This window comes from Triplophysa rosa, linkage group LG6 (assembly GCF_024868665.1).
Source record: "Triplophysa rosa linkage group LG6, Trosa_1v2, whole genome shotgun sequence".
In the NCBI taxonomy this organism is placed as follows: domain Eukaryota; kingdom Metazoa; phylum Chordata; class Actinopteri; order Cypriniformes; family Nemacheilidae; genus Triplophysa; species Triplophysa rosa.
The window spans coordinates 9,986,986-10,009,261 of record NC_079895.1 but is presented as its reverse complement, the minus strand read 5'-3'; positions in this window follow the sequence as shown (position 1 = coordinate 10,009,261).

The window sequence follows — 22,276 nt, the reverse complement described above, 5'->3', positions numbered from 1 at the left end:
GTCAATAGAGCCTCCAAAAAAATTACACACAGCACCTTTATATGGTCTGATAATATTTTCAATTACTTTTTGTATGTTGATTGACTCATTACATTACTTCCAGTAAGTATTTCTAAACTGGATAGAAAATCAATATGCTGGAAAAAATGTTATGTACTTTGCATCACTTTATCACGACAATGTAAATAGTCAATAGTCACAGTAAAGAAAGGTTAAAAATATTACTTCTAAAATCATCAAGTAGTAAAAACACACACACAATTTAGCCTTTGATTGACAAGGCATACCCACAAGGGTGTGTAACTGCATCAGACAAATCCTTGTCAGTGTTTAATTGCATTATTTTAAAGTTTCCGCCACCCACTTCTGCTACAGAGACGCAATGACCACCCTGTCATGAGTGCTACTCCAAGCACACACTCATCCAAAGTGCATTAGAAAAGAGGCACCCCATCTATTCATTAAAATTCATTGTCTCTTGACTTCGGTTCAGACTCACTCAGATGATTCCCAGTGGTTGACTAAGCAGGAATAGTCTTTGCTCCCAAAAATTCCTCCCAAAAAGCTTTTTAATTACGACAAGCGGTGTTGGCATCCATACATCCTGAACTACCCATCCTAATGTCTTCACTTCTTCCTTCAGAATGTCCCTATAATGACCATTCTTCCATTCTCACTTATTTTATCCCAACAGTGGCTTTTTGTTTTGTCCTTCGAATAGCCTGTGCCCAGGTTCTGCTCATTAGAGAGTTTGGTGAAGTGTGGCAGGGCCCATTCAAGCCGTCCAGCTGCAGAGTCTTCTCCCTCTCCCTTGAAGAATTTGAGGTTGTTATTGCTGGTCGCTCTGTTTATCTGGCAGACATTGGAGGAACAAACAGAGAGACCTCTTCCTATTCTCCCCATGCTTTCGGTCCCAAACGCACCTGTTCGCTGTACCAGTGTCTGCGTGAAAAGCCAAGAGCCAGAGACCATTGTGGGGAATCTATTAGAAGGAGGTGAAGTGGAAAGGTCCAGACCGCTGTGGGCAGCAGGAACCTGAACCTCCATTCTTGCACAGAGGAGCAGGCGTGACCCGGAGCTAGGACAGTTATTAACCACTGCCACAACCTGGGCTAATTACTGGGGCATTTACTGCACCATTGCTCTCTGCGTTTTGCACAAATATCTTTTATGTGGTCAAAGGCTTTGTGGGTAATGCAGCTGTGAGTCAAGGTCTGGCTTGTTTCAGTCTTGTCAATTGGAAACAGGATTAGCTGCTATTGAGTATGTCCTCGCTTTACCATAGATTCAGTTCACTAGCCAGCCTCTGTGAATGTTAATTGTCATTGTATAGGTGACCCTTGGATTGTTGGCATTAAGTGGATGAAGCTTGTAAGTAAGCAGGTTACGCTTCATATGTGGCATTATGGGCACACTGTATGTCGCTTTTCGCCTCTCCCCGACCCCGTGAACTCCCTTCAGGGACAGACCCCCATGCAAACTGACCCTCTTTGGTCGGCACTGGCCAGGTGGCTCCTGACAAGCACTGACAAAAACAGGAAGCATGGCTCTGGACACCGCAAGCCCCAGTGGGGCTGTCTGATTGGCCGCTGACTCAGCGCTCCTGCCCAGGAAGTCCTGACCCAGGAAGTGTCCAGGGACTTGGACAAGATGGCTGAATAAATAATTTGTGTGGAAGAAATGTTAGAATCACTGATACAACAGGTTCATTTTCCTTGCAAGTCATGTGGGAGGCTTTGGCTAAAAGTAAACATTTAAACGGAATTATGAGTGTGATTTTCTATATCCTGCAATAGACGGTAACATTTGGGTTTTTCCAAACCTAACCAGACTAGTTAATGTCTATTAGTAACATCACCAGATGCATTGATTTGGACTTATCCCTTAGTTTGTAAAAACTTAAGTTAATGCACTTATGATGTAGGCCTAAAACTTATTGGGCAAAGGCATTATAAAGAAATGTACAGATCCATCGTATGTGCACTACTGTTTAAGATTAAAGATTAAGATCACTTGACTGAAATGTATTTTGTGATCTTAACAATCATTTGCTTAAATATTTGAAATAAATTTTGCAGACCAAAGTATAATTGTGAAAACATAACATCTTTCATTAAAAAACTAAATGATGAATTGGACTATGAGGAAAAGGCAGAAAAAAGAGCCCAGCATTGAGGGGAACTTCTTCAATACTGTTTAAAAATCATCTTAGAGTGAGACCTAAAGAAACGGACTGATAAAATGCCAATTTCTGCAAATGCTAGCATACAATAAAATACAACATAGCTTTGATTTGTTTAGTTGTCTTTTATCACAACATAATTCTCATCATCACATTGTTTTGAAGAGTTTTTATTGAACATTGAACCCATGACCTTTTTCTCGCCATTTGAACTACATGAAGTTCCAAGCAAGTGCTGCTTATAAAAAATTACTAGCTTTACAAGGTCATAACAATAGAAAACTGGTCACACAAAATAAAAGATAAATACAGAAAAATAAACCACATATTTGCCCCATGCGTTCATTGTAATTCTTAATATAGATAGGTTTTTCATTTAATACACTGACAAGTTTGAGCTATAGAGCTTGTATATTACACACACATATATAGGTTACATACCGTATACTGTATATATACAATATATATGTACATGTATATAGGTATTAACATTTATATTGTGATTATACTGTGAAACGCAATAGCATTTAAAAAAACTAAAACTATATACAGTACCATACTGTATATACTAATATAATATAACTAATACATGAGAACATAATGCATGTTTCGTGATTTAATTTTTTTTTGCCATAAATCATTATTGTTAGTCACCCTTTGTGGTTGTCACTGGGTTTTGCAAATATTTAACAGATTTTTTCCATTTCCTGAAAAAACAGCGAATTTGGAAATCTGAGGTTTTAGAAGGACAGTGACTTATACGTATCTTATAAATATCATTATAAAACGATGTGCCATCTTTGTTTACCTAAATAGGAAACATTTGAACTAAATCTTATATGATGTTTAATACTACAGTGAATTAAATGTGTTTTTTAGTATGAATGTGTAGTTAGAGCTCATAAAGTAAACAACAACCTCCTGTGGAGTTGTGTTTTTCCTTTTTCTATGTGCATATGTGTGTGCTGTGTGCAGGACTGCAGTTTCAAGTGGAGTTTTGTAGGTTTGGCAGCTAAGATGCTACAGAAGGCAGGCACTGCGGTGTGAGGTGGTAAGGCCGAGGGTTGAGAGCAGATGACCCACACTTCTCGGAGGGAGAGAGAAAGCACAGTTCAAAGTGTCAAAGGTCGCTCTTTTCCATCTCTCCTATTCTCCACCCACCCTCAAAACCTCTTTCATGTCTTCTATCAACGTCTACTTCTCTTCCAAATCGTTTCACAGAAAATGGCACCTGCTGAGCATCTCGGCCCCCTTTGTACAAATTTATGTTGATGTCAGCAATGAAAACAAAACCACATCTCCAAATATTTGTCGAACAGCGGTCTGTCCATTCTCTCTCTCTTCTCTCACCTTTTTCTTTCTCACTTTCCCTACTCTTTTCTCTTTATTTCATTTATTGATTTATTTTTCCAAAGCCCCAGCCTGGGACGATGCGGCTTTCACACATGATGTGAAATGTTGTTTCTACCGAGATTATTAACACATATTTGTAAAATCTTTTCTCTGGGATCTAAGCTGCTGAGCAGGATAAACTGGCAGTGATAAACTGTGGAATGTCAAATCTGCTGTGTATTTCATTCTTGCATCATAATAAAATATCACATTTTAGAAGATATTTTTGTGTTAAAATGTGGGAATTTGTTGTAGACCAGTGGTTCTTCTTAGGCTTCAGGCCCCAGACTTCACACAGAATTGTTACAAAATAAACTAAACCTTCCTTAAAACAAAGCATTTGAACTCATTAATTAATATGAATATCTGACTCCGTATTTAAAATATTAACATGAATAAAGATTAACAACATCTATGCATTTGGCAACTTGCTGTGCATTCAAGATTTACAATTTTATTTTATTGTGTTCTATTCTATTTTAATGTTTCCATGTTTGCTGATCAATAATGAAGCTCTTTTGGCTTCAAGAACTTGTGTGCATGCCAGTGTGTATAGTTTGCACCAAATATCTGAGGGCAAAAGCTGTGACATGTTTGAATACTCTCTTAACAGGTCTTTTGTTGTGTATTGTGTTTAGATTTTGCCTGTGAAAAATATTATCGGCCATCTCGCCTGTTAACCCACTATGAGCGGCGGTTGTCAAAGGTGTGGTTAACGGCTTAGCTCATGGTCCCGGGCGCTCGGTCACACGCTCCTCAAAGTAGCCTCGCCTGACAGGCACTGATAACACGCGTCCTGCGCTCCTATTGGCTGATATCCAGAGAACCAGCAATCTTGCACAGAAGAATCTGTACATTAGAGAAAAGATGGGTTAGGCCAAAATGTGAGGAGGTTTTAAGGTATTAGAGGTAAAGCCAGGATGCCATGCATTTTACCGGCCTGTTGTGGATGACCTTTTCTTCGGCCCTGTACTTTTCTGAAAGATCAGCATTTTTGGTTCATGTGAATCCTCTTTTGCTTTGAAGGGGAGGGGCACAGCAGGGGGACGCTAAAGAGCCCTGAATGTGTATGTGGCAATATGTTTCAAGTGCAGGGTGTATAGGACCATTTCATATCTAGTGTGATCCATGGCGGACATTGGCAGTGGTTGGAGGAGGTAATATGTAATCATATTTGTGAGATACCTTGAGCATGTGAGGGGAAGGCTGAAATCATCAGATTCCACACCCCCAGCAGCCTCCTATGGGTTCCCGCTTAAGCAGTGTAAGGTTTGGAATAGAGCCATCTCTGCAGGGTTGGTACAAATGGCCTCTCCCAAGCCCTCTGCTTCTCTTTCTCAGTCTTTCTCTTGTTTCAACTATAGGATGTTCAGTTCGGGGTTAAAAGATACATGAAAACAAATCATGTACATCCAGTACCTCAATGTGTACATTTAATCCAGTCAACCCACTAAGTAATTTATAGCTTTTTAAACACATAGGCGATTTATGCATTTAATATGTACATGAAGAGTTTGGTTCCAAAATGAGAAAACTCATAAATTTTCAAAAATCATGTTTTTTTATTGTGCATTCCAATTAAAATCAATCAAGCTGCAGTCGGTTTGTTTTTATTTAAACCATAATAACTCAAAAAATACATCTTAACTAACACAATAAAACACAATAAAAACATGATAACATAATAAAAAACATGATTTTTGAATCTCATTTTTGATCCAAACTCTTCACATATTTATCATTAGAGGCATTTCCTGGGTATTAACAAAATTCTGTGTTTTTCTGTATGTGGATAAAACATAAAAAAAACCTCATAAATCCACACAAAGAGCACACCGTTTATTCAGCTATTCTCCAAACCCGCTTGTCCTCTGCAGGGTCGCAGGAGGGCTGGAACCTATCCCAGCATCTCAGGCCGTAGGCAGGAAACACCCTGGACAGATGGCAGATCGCAGCAAAAAGCACACCGTTGCATCCAAATTCTATATTTGAACTTTTAACTGTTTTTTTAAACATGTCAGAACAGATCAGATATTTATAACATGATGTCAGGCAATATGGAGTTGTGGTGCTTCATCCCTGCTGATGGATAAGGAGGTTTTCATTCAATGCAAGTGACAAGTTAAGAACACGAATCAGCACAGATAAAGTATTTTTGTGTAACTGTATTTAAGGCTTGCAATTGATTTAGTGCTCTTTATGTCAGTAGTTGTGGCAGTGAATTGTAATTTTCACAAAAACGTATGAATTTCACTAAGCTCTATCAATATATTTATTTCACTAATGTTTGTAAGAGTCATTTCAATAATTACGGCCTAAACGGCACCTCATAAGATACATAAGATCCTCATAGATACAGAAAACACACACTTAAGGGATAATTCACTCAAACATGAACATTTGTCATCATTTACTAATTCCAAACCTGTATGACATTCTTTCCTCTTCAGATAACAGAAGAAGATATTTTGAAAAACGTTGATGACTAAACAACATTGGAAGATATTTTGAAAAACGTTGATAACTAAACAACATTGGTCCCCATTGACTTCCATTGTATGGACACAAAAACACTAAAGCATTCCTCAAAATATCCTCTTTTGTGTTCATATACGTATATACAGGTTTTGACATGAGGTTGATGACTGAATCTTTACTTTTGGCTATCCGTCCCTTAAAGTTAAATAAAAGGATATGCAGCCAAATTCAAAAAAGAAGAATTGCTTCTATTTTTTATCTTCTATCGTTTATGTTTCCTTCACTTGCCATTTTAAAACATACACAGATGTTGCAGAAAAAAAAGTATATACAATGGTGCATAAAATATATCTCTTATGCCCACTTCTGCTCTGTAAGCATAGCGATGATTTTCCATTTGCAAGTATGTATCATAATTTAATGAATAAGCGTTATGTCAGTGGTCCTTGACATATTCATGGGAAATTCAAACCCTATGAGATGTATTTCAAATTTTGAACAAAAAACTGCACAGATAATGTTGTCTAAGCCTGTGCAGTTAACTTTCATGTGCCATTTGATATAATTCCTTTATCAGAATAGCTCCTCTGGTTAACTCAAACTGCCTATGTGAGAAAGACAATTTATGAGTTCATGTGATTTTATAATACAGATAAACAATTACAGCAAAGTTTGAGTATTGTGTCTGTTCTGTTCTGTATATTTTCATAGTAAATTAAACTCTTTTTTTCTGAACAACTGTAAAATACATTCACATATTCTCAAATGTTTCAATGTTTAAATCAAGTAATCTCAATGTTTCCACATCCTTCTTAAACAAAGTAACGGGAGCATGATTCTAAACAGAAGATGATGAAACAGGCTGATATACGACATGGCTTCACCTCTCTCAGCACAGTTAACATGATGCTGCTCTCTGATTGGTCAGCACCAGAGGGTCACGCTCTACATGTCCAGCAAATACAGACGCACGTAAAGGTGTCCTGACTATTTGTTTGTGTGCTAGATCTCAAACAATCCCTCTTACGTTGAACACAAGATTCATGCAAAATTATGATAGTAAGGAAATTCATTCACAGTTTTCAAAGTTTCATTGTCTCCGGTATGACAATGCAGTGTAGTATGAGCGTTCTCCAATGGTTTCTATAACTTTAATTAACATTCAAACCTCTAAAAATGAGACTAAACCATGTTGTCTGTTCAGTCAGAGCAGGCTGGTCAGAGCGAGGGTGTGCGAGTGAGACGCAGTGGGGATTCTGGGTGACATAGATATGACAGCGTGCAGGAATCCCCAGCCTGGCAGAGATACACTCTACGAAGCCATCTCTACTCTTCTGACAGTAAGAGTAATCTTGTCTTTTTTTTACCTTTAGTCTTAATAATTAAATGAAATATTATAATTTTACAAGCCTAACATGTCAACATAACATATGAACAGAACACACACAATGCCGTTCCATCTACAGAATATGACCAATGCAAATAAATCAATCGAATGTTATGTTATTTAGTCTTAAGATTCTTAAAAAATATTGGATTTCATCTATTTTATGGATACGTTTTAAATTCTCTTTTCACTTTTGCGTTAAGCTACAGCGATGTATCTCTCCACAGGCAGGCTTGATGACACTATAAAGTGATGCTAAGCGCTAAATGGCTTGAAAGGTCACCTCTGATAATGATTGGATACTTATGCAGGACGAAGCAAATTTTATTTTGTCCCCTTGTGCATTTTTCGGATGGAAGCAAATGATGTTGCATCATCAACTCTTCATCCTGATTGGTCAGTTGGAGAGGAGACGTCATACTTTTAGCCTCCTTTGGCATTCGTGCAATGACAAAAAGAAAAATAAACAAAAGATCTTTAAACATTATAGGTATTGTTAATGTTATTATTATCAATTTTACCACTTCTGTCATGTTCCTTTTTAATAAATTTGATAAGGCATTGAGAATGTGCCTTATTCTTAGAAAAGGGCTCATTGACCTTATAAATACGTTATCTCCTTCGGCAAATAACCGAAAACGAGACGACATGTTTGTCCTGTGTCAGCTGCGTAGTGCCTCGAAAGGGAGGGGTGGAGTGACCTGTTGGCTGCAATTTGCAACCTCACCACTAGATGCCGCTAAAATCTCCACATTGCTCCTTTAATGAGTAAGATTTCAAATTGTTGCTCTGCCACAACAGTGACCTCAAAGAGAAAACACCTATAAAAGTTAGTTCACAATCTAACACATTTCAGAATGCAGCTGATCGTGCATAGCTGGTAGCGTCCGCGACCATGTAGAGAATGCTTTGGGCCTAAATGTTATAGGCACCCGTATTCATATTCGCATACACGTATTTCACGCACGTGTGTATGTTTGGTGTTGCTGTGTGTGTATGCATAAAGCGGAAACACTAAAAAGCCTTCTGGGTATCAGGAGGCAGAGCTTTAAGGTATGATATGTTAATAAAATGTGTCAAAATGTCTGCTTCCCATTCTCTCTTTATAAACAAACTTGCGGCATGAACTGAGCTAATTAGCGCGCCCATCTGCTCACTTGAGCAAACTTAGTGATACATACCAGAGAAACTGTAAAAAGACAAGCTCAGTTTTTCCCGGCAGATGACAAGTGTTATAAATTGCAGTTTGTTTTCCGTCTGCTCTCTTTTCTTATCTCTTTCCACCCCTGACATTATTCATTCAATTATTTCCTCAGCATTGCCGTGTCTTATGTGTCATGTGTGTATGTTACACTGCTGTAATGAGGACTTGCATGTACACACGCGCACGCAAACAGCTTTAATTTAATGCTCCGAAACTGTCAAGCTTTTCCTAATCATTTCGGTCTCCGATCTCTTTTAAGGAAGTGGGCGTTTGGCTAAATGCGTTTGCCAATTTGCCTGGTTTGCGGGGCGCTTGTGGTTTTGTGGGGAGAAGAGAGGAGGGTAGGGGAATATGAAGATGGAGATCGGTATTCCCCAAACAGCATTATGCAAAGCTGTTAGCAACAATTAACTCATAGCACGTTGATTGCGGCGGGGCCAGGTCCCAGCCATTGTGCGAGCTAAGCACTGTGGTGGTGAGCTTGGAGCAGAGGGGGGAGAGATACAGGAAGATCCATCTGTTCTTCCTGCTCCCCTTTACTGATGGAATACTACGCTAATCTGGTTACTTGTCAGGACAGGTTAGTGAAAGCAGGCAAACGGAGGAAGCTATAGAGCTAAACTGGTTGGCAGCTGCTGGCGGGGAGGTGTCCTCTCCCAGACTCGAGAGTGTTAGATTTGGCACTGGCTGCTTGCAATCAGTTCAGCCACAGACGAGCCAGCCTGTTACCAAAGGAATACCAGCGCTGGTTTGGCTGCCACAGTTTTGTGTGATCTTGCAAAGACCCATTTGAGAATTCTTTAGTGTTTACTCGCATGAATACGCACATCTACAGTATGTACTTGTGCACAGAAGATCAAGGTTCTGTTTTTTGTACCATAGATCTATAGAAGTACAGTTACTGATCTTTGTGGTGTTGACTTTTCAGAAAATATGCACAACAAAACATTTTAAAGAGGATTCTAAAGACATTATGGATTATACCACACAGTTAAATATACAGTATATTTTTCATTTGTGTGTGAAATCTCTCTCTCTCAAAACTAAAAGTTGCTTGTCCAGTCAAATTATTTGGCCCTGTAAAGTTTAAACATATTTTTTATATACAATTCAAATATATTATAAGGGAAAGTAATGGGCAGCTGACTGGCTTACTTACAGTCTTAATGGAGCCATGAAGTTTAATGGCCACACATGAACTAGTCTGTACATGAAGATAGACGCTGTCAAACAGATAAAGACGGCTATAACATTTAGTACTGCATATGTAAACGGTAGATTAAAACACACACAAAACTCAATGTGATGCAATGAAAATCAATGAAAACATCATAAATTTCATTACAAAATATTGTCTATTCTTCCTGTTAAATAAACTTTGCTCATACAGAATACAAAAACATAAAGGTTGAAGACAAAAGACAACAGTTTCCCAAAATTTTGTAAACTATAAGTGGAATATTTTTTTGGCGCCACTATAATCTGAATATTTTAATGTAAACCTTTGTAAACCACAAAGTTGCAGTGTGAATTTAAAGGATAATCGTTACACTAACTAAATACAGGGAAAACAGATGCATAAAAGATTTAAAAAATGTGTTTACCTGTTCCAGTGGGAACTGTTGATTTAAGTGAAAGTTCATCCAATCAAAACTGTAAAAATAAAGAGACCTACATGGAAAAAAGTTGCAAATTTAATTACTTTAAAGTATTCAAATTCCCATTTGCAATCATGAAATTATTGTTGGTTGATACTTTCAGCTGAAATTGAAAGCAACAGGGGTAATTTCAAGTCAAATCGGGCTATTTTATGATGACTGCAAAAAGGTCACCTTTTGTATGAAGTGCAAATTCACAAATACTGTACGTGTTGGTAGCATCTTGAAGTGTGCCTGTATTTTGTAGACTTGACATCATCTCCTTGACCTGAACAACCTGGATGCATGACTCAAAATCACTCATGAACATTTTGAGAAACTATACACCTAAAGCAAAGCACTCAAAGCTGTCATAAGATATGATATAATATTTATGCAAACAGCATTTTTTAATTTTCTGAATGTTTGCATACACCACAATTACTTGTTGCAGTTTTATTTGAAGTCAATGAAAAAGGGACAAATTGTCATTTAGCATTTGTGGTTGAGTAAAAAAGAGAGTTTGTGAAGCAGAACCATTTTGCAAAATGCTTTATATAATTCCTGCCTTGTTCAGTGATGTTGTCTCTGAAACAGTACACTCATCTCGATCCAGATTTGGCAGAGCAATGGATGGTCACACGTACATTTAAGCTCTCACACACTCTCTCCATCTGTTGCTAATGGAGCCTCTTGTCTAAAAATGGGTGTGGCTGATGACTGAACCCTCCGGAAGTCTCTGTGTCAATCAGTCACTTCAACCCGCCCACTTATGTGGTCTACATTAGGACCACCAAAACATTTTTATTTAATTAAACAGCCTCCCTGCCCTCCCTAAAAAAAACTCCATACTGCATCCTGTTGGCTTTAGATGTTGATCATCTCTGTAAGCAATTTAGGGCTGTAATGATTTTGTGACTTGTTACGCTAATTACAATGGCCTTCCCAGTCTGTGAGAGCTAGTTGTGGATTTATTAGTCACTGGCTGAGAGGGAGCAAAAAGCAAAGAGGCAGCGGTAATTAATCCTGTTAACCAAAGATAATTGGGCAAAAAATAGACCCTGCCAATGGCTTCAGGTACAAGGAGTGGCAGTTAACCCTGGTTCCTGTGTTTTATTTAACAGTTAACGTTTCCTCTGCTTACTACTTCCTCTCACGGGTCTGTCCGTGTTCCCTGAGTTCCCAGGACCGCAGGCACTGCCACCTTCGGCAAGACACAAGTAGTATTATCCAATGGTATGTGCAGTATTTCCTGTGTGTGCCTTTATAGAGCCCTGAGCTCATCTGAAGAATATTAAAACAGTAGATCAAATCATACAACAAAAGTCATCTGTTCAGAGGACGCTAACTATTCAATTTTACACCGTCAGAGTTGAGTGTCAAGATGAACCTCCCGCGGAACTCCCGAGGATGTCCATTGTTCTAATTTGGATCGTAAATGATCGATTTCCTTCCTGTGATATAATTTAGTGTCTAAACATGGACTTTTTTTGTTTCCCTTTGAAACAAAAAAGGCAAAGACTCTTCACAAAGAAAACAGCTTGATGCAAAGTCCAGTTCTCTGATGATGAGGCCTGAAGTGGCCGATATCCTTTCTTATTTCGTTTTCATCTTGTCTTGAGTGGCTATGAGACCAGGAGCAGAAAGTAAATTTAATAGCAGACACGTCAGTGACGAGAGTAGATGCAGCTGCAATAACATCCAGCTCTAAAATTCTCCACACACTGTCCCTTTTCAGTAATGTCTCTTGGTAAAAAGCTTGTTTTTTATCTTTAAAAAAATGTTTAATATGAATTCTGGCAAATTTCTGACATATATTTTTTTATAATTTAAAAGTGTTATTGCAAACTTTACTTTTTCAGTGCGCAAAGGAGAAGCCATGAGTTTCAAAGTCAACACTAAATATAACTAAACAAGAATTGTATAAGAAACAAACAGAATATGACAGTTTTGTTTTGCTGCGATTGTGCTTTTAAAGGGCACGGGCAAAGGCGCCTTGATGCATTCTGTCACCTGAGGTCACATTCACTCCCAAAGAGAACAACCATAAGGTGACAGACCTTTGTTAATTGCACTGGAAAATAATTAAATGGATGAACTAATTCCCCAATATGTATGTGAGTCCAACTTAATTAAAGAAACAAACTCAAATCAACCTTCAGCAAGAAGAAAAAGAAGTGTGTATACTCAGCGTGAACTTGTCTAGCCCCTTAGCGTCCCGCAGGAGGTAGTTTTAACATCTTTAGTATGTTTATTGTCACTGTCACATATAGCATAGGAGGCAAGGACATCCACAAAGAAGAGGCCAAAAGTAAAGGCAGGTAAGAGCACTTGACACCCCCCCTCTGAAGTAAAACCCCCATTAATTACACCATTTAAATAAATAATTTCCTTGATTTGTTTGCCTCTCATCTCATCTCCCACCTTCCTCCCCCTCCCATATTTATTCATTTTATTTTCTTCTCCTTTCTTGGAGGTTTTCACCATATGGTTGCAGATCAAGTAATGTCAAACATTTTGCCCTTGCAAGTTTTTGCAATTTGCAGTTTTCAAACGTGAGACCTGTTGAAGGCACAAGTGATAATGGACGTGCTCTACCCCCTACTGCCTCTGTCCCACCATATCTTTCTTCAATTAATGCTACAGCGGGAGCTTCGTGTAATAACACTTGCGCTTGTGGTCTGTCCACGTGAAGGGGGGGACTGATATAGGTGGTGTGGAAAGTGAGAGAGAGAGCGCGCACATGGATGTGAGGGATACAAAGTGAGAAAGTAGGTGGGTTAAAAAGAAAAAACTAATTAAAATGCCACTGTTGTGCGCACATGTGAACGTTGCGTGTTAGCTGTGTGCAGCGGAGAGCTTATTTCGTGTTTTGTGGCAGGTGAAAGCGTGCAAAGCTTTGTCTATCATTATTGCTTTGAGCAATCAGGGTGATGCCAGCACAGTGGATGTGTTGACAGCTGTAATTATGTATCTCCATGGTGATCACTTTTGGCCTATCATGGAGGCCAGGCTTGGCTCCTCCCTCTCTGGCATTTAATCAGATTGGGCTGTCACTTGTCAGGTGGACGGCGGCTGGTTGGGGCGTAGTGTGTGTTTGCGTGAGTGTGGTTGTGTTCAGAAGTGTGCATGTGTGTATGTGTGGGACGTAGGAGGAGGTCTCTCGTCTCAGCTCCTGTGCCGAAAACCAGCGAAGAATGTTTAATTACATGCAGCAGTGCTCTTTTTCGGAGTCTGCACCCCCCGGGCCGGTCAGTCGTCTTTCATCCTGCGCCTCCTCCACAGGCCGGTTCGACTGTAAGCTGTCTTTTATGCGCCTCACACAGGGAGTCACTGTGTCCTCCTCTGCTCTGCTCTGAAAGAGAGAAGACAAGCAGAGGAAAGAAAAGGCAACACTCCCTCTTTTTGCCCTCATCTAACAGTAAAATAGGTTATTTTTCTTCTGCTTGCATTAAATAATACTAAAATATTCAATATTATGTTATTATATATGCATTATATATTAATATTATAGAGACAGTTTCAGCAGCAACAAAATAAACAAATACTATGTGGCCCAAACTTAACTTCCAGTAGACAAACAATAGCCTAACTGTTGAGTAGTTTTAATTGAATTCAATACAATTCATATACAATAAAAATGTTAATATTAATTCATATTAATGTAAGTTAAATATGTAATAAATTGTTATATTATAACCAAACACAGACTGGAGCTACTTCGGCCAAGCGTGTGCGTCCAATGAAACCGTCTACGTTTATATTATAGATGGTTTCAGAAGCAGCAACAACATAAACAAACATTTTGTGGCCCAAACTTAACTTCCGGTAAATCATTGTTGATTAGTTTTAAAGGGATAGTTCACCCAAAAATGAAAATTCTGTCATCATTTACTCACTCTCTAGTTGTTCCAAACCTGTATAAAAAATGTTGTTTGGTTGAACACAGAGTAAGATATTTAGACGAATGCTTGTAACCAAACAGTTCTTGGACCCCATGGACTACCATAGGAATAGTGCCCCAGAACAGTTTGCTGTCCTACATTCTTCAAAATATCTTCTTTTGTGTTCAACAGAACAAAAAAATATATAAAGTAATTTTTCCTACTATGGTAGTCAATGGGGTTCAAGAACTGTTGGGTTATAAGCATTCTTCCAAATATCTTTCCCTGTCTTCATCAGAACAAAGACATTTATACAGATTTGGAACAACTCGAAGGTTAGTAAATGATGACAGAATTTTCATTTTTGGGTGAACTATCACTTTAGTTTAATTCAATACAATTTGTACAATTATATATATATATAATAATATATATAATAATATATACAATCATATATAATAAAAAAATGATGTAAGTTAATATTAATGTAAATGAAAAATATATATATAAATATATATTTCGGGCCAGGCGTTTGCGTTCGAAGAAACTATAGTATTATAATATAATCGCAGTTTTGCTATATCAAAAATGTATAACTTTTGATTTTTAATTATTTTTAGTTAATAAATTATAAATATTAAATATGATATGATACATATTTTATAAATATATTTAAAAAGGGAGTTTATTTCTGAATAGGCATTTAACATTCAGGTCTATCTAAACATTATAACACCATAATTTAGCATGCTAAAAGCTATGTGTTTTCAAACTAACTTATTTATATTTAAAAACAAATAAATTCATGAAACATAATTATTCATCTGCATTGTTTTGATGTCATAAGATTAGACAATTTGTGTACCTTAAAAAAGGCGCTGTCACTTTAAATATATGTAACGAGAAGGAAGTGAGATCGAGTCTTGAATGGAGCCATGTTTAAAAGATGGTAAGTTTCCTCATTTAACATTTACTTTGTTTTTACGCGGCTTGAAGTTCTGTTCTGTCAATCATAATGTGTGCAAAAAGCAAGCAAAGTGTTTGTTTAATCATATTTAACGGAAGGTCATTGATTCTGCAATGTGGAAGAGGCCACAATCTTTATCGGGACACGTGGAGAGATGTAGCACCCATTTCATTTAAAATCTTCCACACCATCACAAATTTATGTACATAATGTAGTATTTTCAAGGTCTACAAGATATCATGAAGCTGACTGTGAGATACTGTGAGACCCTCGTAACCCTTTTCGTGCCCCCAACAGGAAATACGCTTGTTTTTATTGCGCCTCCTTGTCCTTTAATGTGTAAGATGAAAGCGAATTGTGTCAGTGGTGTTTTTTCTCGGCTTTTTATGGCTTGCTAATTCATATATAAGGAAAAGGAAAACATAAACACATTGTTGTCGGACTTGCTTTTGAATTTTGATTCATTTATAGTCTCTTATTTATGCACTTCCCGAAACTCTAAAAAAGACGGTCCCCAACTGCGTCTTTGTAAGTTGTTTTCCTTGTCACTGCACCTGGTTTTATGCGAACACTATTTTACTATGCATATAATGTCTGCGTTCCTTTAAAATGCTGTGCAAGGATTTTGATTTAACTTCTCAGCTTGCTTTTATGTAGAACGTCTGAGAAACGGCATATGTACAGCTGGCTTTCTCATTTTCAGGATGTCATATAGGTTCACATAGTTCATCTAGAGCATGGCACTGACAATGGAAAGGTTATGGGTTCAAATTCCAAACTGATAAAAACATTGAATACACTTGAACTCATTTCACGTTTATACTGTATACAAAACGCAACATAAATGTACATAATATGCATCTTTAGTATTAGGATTGCTGTTGCCGCTGTGTGTGTGATGATGATTCATCATGACATCCAGGAGGCAGCAGGTACGATGTGCATCTCTGTGTACCGCTAATGAGACGTGATCTATAGGATGTTGTGTGCCAGGTTTGGCTTCTTTAATGCTATATCAAAGACCCAATCAAACCCAGCAGAGCATTGCTGTGTGCCTTTCTGCTTTCTGCAAGAGTCTTGGGAAGAACAGCTAAATGAAATGTTTATGTGGTATTTTATATTTTGTTCATTTAGACCCACACATGGTGCTTAGTAATTGTTCTGCTACTTTTGTCACATTTAACCGCAATATAAAACATGGATTAATGCTGTATGTTGTTGCCTGGGAGTGGGTAGCCTTTACACTCAGGTGGATCTCAAAGACATCTGCATTTGATGGACAGCCCAGAAACGACAACTCCTCATTGGGGGTGAGATTAGTGTTAATGGATCAAAAGTGATTCTTTTACTTTTTTCTTGTTTACCATGTATCTGTAAGGAGCATAATTCTGATTCAGTGGCTGTCCTCATCCAGGTGCTTCCCAACAAACATGGCAGCCATTAAGTTGGACAAGAAGACTTCATTTGAGTCTTGCAATGAGAACGTACCTGCTATGTTGCATTACACAGAACTAAAGAACCTTGGGACCACGATGTCTACCATACTGTAAGTGTCTTGTTTTTTTTTACTTTTGTTTTTTTTTGCAGGTACTTTTTTTTTTTTTTGCAGGTTGGCATCCATCTAGATCAAGATGTCTGAAAAGCCACTAATGCCCTGCTTGGATGAGGTGTGTGATAAGCTCTCCAGAGATTTGATCAATCAAGGAAAGCTTAAGATTTCACTGCTAAAGTTACTTATTTCATTCTTGCGAGCAATATAGACGTGCAGTGACAGTCAGATGTTGTGAGGGCTGTGAGCATATGGTCTTATGATTGAAACCTGTACTAATCAAATTATGTTTTTGTGTCACGTTGAAATAAAGCGAAGGAATAATTGAGGGAAAGCGATGCAGAGCATTGTTGATTCAAGTCTGACACACAGCAGATTCGAGTGAAATTGAAAAGATACCTGGCACAGTATATAGTCTCGGTTACTTGGAGTCTGGCACTAAATATATAATTATTTTGCTGTCGGTAAGTGGTCCAAATTCCTGGTGTGTGGGGCTGGTGGAAATTAAGATAAAATGGCTGGAACAGGTTCTAATTAACAAATTGAACATAATTTATCCGATTAACAACAAAATGAAATTTGAAAATACTTGCATTCATTAGCCTGAATGAAAGAAGTGCCCAATTAAAAAAAAAGTTAGCTGCACTTAGCAGATCTATAGATAGAAAAACGCTACAAAGAAAAAATACATCTTGTCCAAATTACAGGGTTTTCACAAGAGCTTTTATGATTCTTGTCAATTGCTATCAGTTGCCCTCACGGTTACATGATAATGGTGACATTTTCCACATCCCTTCATTTCCAGTATTATTATTATGCTGTGGCGCGTTTCCCGCATGCTTTTAAATTCACTGGTAGCGTTTGGCGTTCATATTAAGCATAATCATAAGCATCTGTTTCAGGTCATGTAAAATAACTCTTCTCTAACAGCATTCGGTAAACAGAGTTGATAAGCGGAGACGTTGTCCTTTTTAACTGCTAAGATAATGAGGTACTGTGGGATCTGACTTCCGGGCCAGCCAGGGCAGGTTGGAGTAGGTTCGGCCCAGCGCAGGGAACTGCAGTGTGGGCCAGGGCGCCATGGCAGGTGCCTGTGTCAGCAGTACTGCCGGCCAAGGGGAGAGGTCAATCTCACACCTCCAGCAGGTGGGACACGAGCTTGCATTAATGATGCTTACAGTGAGATAGCTGCAGTGTCAGGGGGAGAGGAAAGCATCGAGCCAGGTGTCTCATCTTGCTCTGAGACTGAGGACAACACAGGTTTCTAAATTAGGTACACATAGTTGATGAAGTTGTTGGGTTGGTAAAGGATTGCATTTAGTTTCTAGCTTAACTGCCTTATTAACATGCCATAATATACTGTTTGTTTTATATGATGCACAAAGAATATTACATTTCTTAAAAAATGACGGAGTTTCATTAGACTTTTGATATAATTAGATTAATAGACATTGGTGGGCGCAGTAGATGTGCTATAGGCGTGTTTAGTGTGGTATTTCTACACAGGAAAAAATCTACAATAACAAGTCTATGTGCGACAGTACATTTTTAGCTATTTTTGGTATTGCTATTGCAGCATCATGCTGTGAGCAGTGTTGGGTAAGTTACTCTGAAAAGTAATTAATTACTAGTTACTAATTACATATTCAATAGTGTAATTAGATTACTGTACACATTACTCTCTCCAAAAAATATTTAGTTACTTATTACTAATTACTTTCTATATCCTATATCAACCTTGATTAGTTTAGTGATTCAAGGATAGACATGAAACGGCTCTTTTAATTAATTCAAATAAATAATATAAAACTACGTAAAGTGGCATTATTAACTGACCAAAGTATTACAAATGTGAGAATTATACATTGGAGCACAGATTTTAAAGTTAGACTTTGAATTTTAATGTCAGTTCCACTATTGCACACACATATATTTCACAAATTATTTAGTTGAATTACATCAGAAGTAACTGCAATTAAATTACAGAAAAAAATGGAGTAATCCCTTACTTTACTTTTTAAAGGGAAAAGTAATTAAATTACAGTAACTAATTACTTAGTAACTAGTTGCACCCAACACTGGCTGTGAGTGTGTGCAGTGTGTTAGCAAAAGTGGTAAAATTATACATGTGACCGGATGCATTACCAAATTTAGGTCGGAAATCATTTCTAATGACGCTGAGCTTGTTTGCTATCAGGACATAAAACTAGGGATGCACCGATATGTAAATTTTTGCCGATAACGATAACCAATAATTCTTTAACATTGGATGCAGATAACCCATATATTGGCCAATATAGTATCTTCCCTAAAATTCCCTAAGACTCAAACAAAAGACAAAATGTGGACAACTGCTTTTATTTGAAAACATTGACTGCAGACAACAAGGTAACCATTAGTTCTCTTTTTTCCCCTGAAAAATATGTACCAAGCCTACTTTACACTAATGAACGATTCATTAACCTTCAAACTTTTCTGGTATATTTTTTAGTTAATAAACAAATTATAGAGAAACATTTTCTTAATAGCCACATGTCTTACATGTCTCAAGACAGAAAGCATTCAGACAGCAGTCCGATTCAAACAATATGCTATATGTTCCTATAATTTACACATTCATAAATACTGTATCTACATACTGTACCTACATCAACAATGTTTTGCTAATAGCAGTAAGTGAATGATCACGACAGAAAGACATACTGTACTGGATTTTAACTGTGAGCAGCGTGCAGCTGAAGAAGTTTAACCAGAGTAAATAATTTATGATTTATCGGCTATAATATATCGGTCTAAATTTTATTATTGGCTGATACGATAACATTAAAAATGGCAATTTATCGGCCGATACTGATGTGGCCGATAATTTATCATGCATCCCTACATGAAACTGTTCTCTTGAACTTTCACATTAAATATAGTGTATAGTGTTACATTGTATCATTATGTAAATCAGTGTTTCTCTCAACCTCTGTTGTCTATTATAAAACGGTCAGTTCTGGTCCTTGATTCTGATTGGTTGAGCTGAGTTCTAAGCCGTTATAAAATACCCCGATTTATAACTGCTGACCCCATTAAATAGCCTAAATATAACTTTGTTTTATGAAACCTTGCTACGCATATGGAATAACCGTTTTATAAAAGCAATAAGCTTGTTGCTTTATCGAACTTCTGCAAACCCATCACTAATGCTAAAGTTCTTCTACTGGATATAATTTAAAGGTGCTGTGTGTATAATTTTGGAGGATCTATTGACAGAAATGCAATATAATATACATACAGTATCTATGTCTTCAGAGGTGTAGAAAGACCTTATGCGTTATGTTTTTATTACCTTAGAATGAGCTGTTTCTATCTACATACACCGCGGGTCCCCTTACATGGAATTGGCCATGTTGTTTCTACAGTAGCCCTAAATGGACAAACTGCTCTACAGAGGGTGTTTCGTAAATATGTAAGTTCCTTCGGCAAAGAAGCGTAAACGTGACGACATATTGGTTCTGTGTCAGCCACCGTAATGCTTCGAACAGCAGGGGGGTTGGAGAGAGCAGTTGGTTGCAGTTTGCAACCTCACTGCTAGATGCTGCTAAATTTCATACACTCTAACATTAATATTATTTGTCACTTTAATAAAATTACAAAAGATGGGGAGAAACCGTACAGTCTGGTAGTATTTCATTGTTACAATTAACCCTTCTTGCCCTTTCTCTTGCTCTCTTCAACATTTTTTTTCTCGTATTATATGACTCATACTTCTCTTGTGCAATTCCTTTGGTGACTGCATCTGGTCTGAAATTTACCGAAGGGGGAACATCTCCCATCGCTTCCATTTTTCTCTGAGATCAGGAGAATTTGTAGGCCCCTTTTGATCCTTTCAGTACGCTTGGGTTTAATGTCTGGCCAGTGTTTTTCAAGCAGCAGGTAGTCACAGGGAAGCTGTTCTGAGGTCATCACTCTTTTGTGTCACTGTTATTCACACACAGATGGAGACCTTTGAACTTTGGCAGAGGTCATTTTAAAATGTATTATTTTATCGATTTCTGTTTTAGTTGGGTCTTTGAAAAAGGGAATAATCTTTGGGCAGATTTTAAAGAGGCAGATAAGAAAAATACTGGTACACTCTTAACCCAAATTGTTGACTTTACTAGAAATTTGCGTGGAAACCCGTTGCACTAAACTATTTTAGTTCTTACACAGGTCGAAACTAAACAGGTTTAGTTGAATTTACATATCATTTTAAATTGGCAAGTCATGTTTCCATTAGTAACCCAGATAGCAAGCAACCATTGAATCAATGTTAAAAAATAGTTGATTTGTCAATGTTAATTGTATTGAATCAATACTTTTGCACACGCAATTAATGCTGAAAAAATGTTGAAATTTCAACAAATCACCATTATTGTGATCAGTGTTTGATTTAGTTGGGCTCTTGACTCTGGACTTTCTTTAAAGGCAACGCTTTCAGTGTTTACAGCAGTGTTCTAATAAGAACACTTGTACATTGATAAAGAAGGAGATGTTTTGAAAAGCTGAAGTTGGAACAGTTTTCTTTATGATGAGTGTCAGACAGTGGTAAAGTTAAGCTTATTTAAATAATATTGGGGTTTGGTCCATTCATGACTGATGTTGAATTCTGGTTCACAATTATAAAAGTACAGAGATGATAAAATGTAAGTAAAAGTTGCTGACCCACTTAGACATCAACACTCATCATACAAACCTCAACAATGGTGACAATCATCAAACTAAATCAGATACACAGATCAACTGCAATGCATGCTGGGAGTCATGACTGAGTTTTGTTCTATGCCGTTACCCAGCATGCATTGCAGCATGATGCTTTCTTTTGTTGATTGTCACCATTGTTGAGATTCATACACCGATTCTTCATGTCTAACTGATTCAGAAATGTAACAGTTTTGAGAATATCATTTATTCTGTTAGTCGTCCATAACACTGCTTTCATCTCTTTAAACTGTATCATAACTCGGTATTCACACATTATTAACAGAACACACTCAAAAGTCATTTAAAGAACTTCATAGTCACGAAAAAACTATAATAATTTTCTGATCCCACTGGATCTTAGTTATTTTACCACAATATAAGTGTTTTATCACACATGGAAAGCTAAAAATAACTTAACATTAAAATTCAAGTCAAGAGCCCAACTAAATCAAGCACCAATAATGGTGATTTGTTGAAATTTCAATGTTTTTTCAACATTAATTGCGGGTGAAAAAGTGATATTGATTCAATACAATTAACATTGACAAATCAACTATTTTTTAACATTGATTCAATGGTTGCTTGCTATTTGGATTACTAATGGAAACTTGACTTGCCAACTTAAAAATGATATGTAAATTCAACTAAACCTGTTTAGTTTCGACCTATGTAAAAACTAAAATAGTTTAGTGCAATGGGTTTCCACGCTAATTTCTAGTAAAGTCAACAATTTGGGTTAAGAGTGATAGGGTTTGTTTGAGTTATAATTTTTTTTTATTACGTACCCCTCTAACTATCTCTGCATTTTATAGCATTTTTAAGTATGTATTTTGTGGTACACACAATTTATTGTTACTCGAGCAAAACA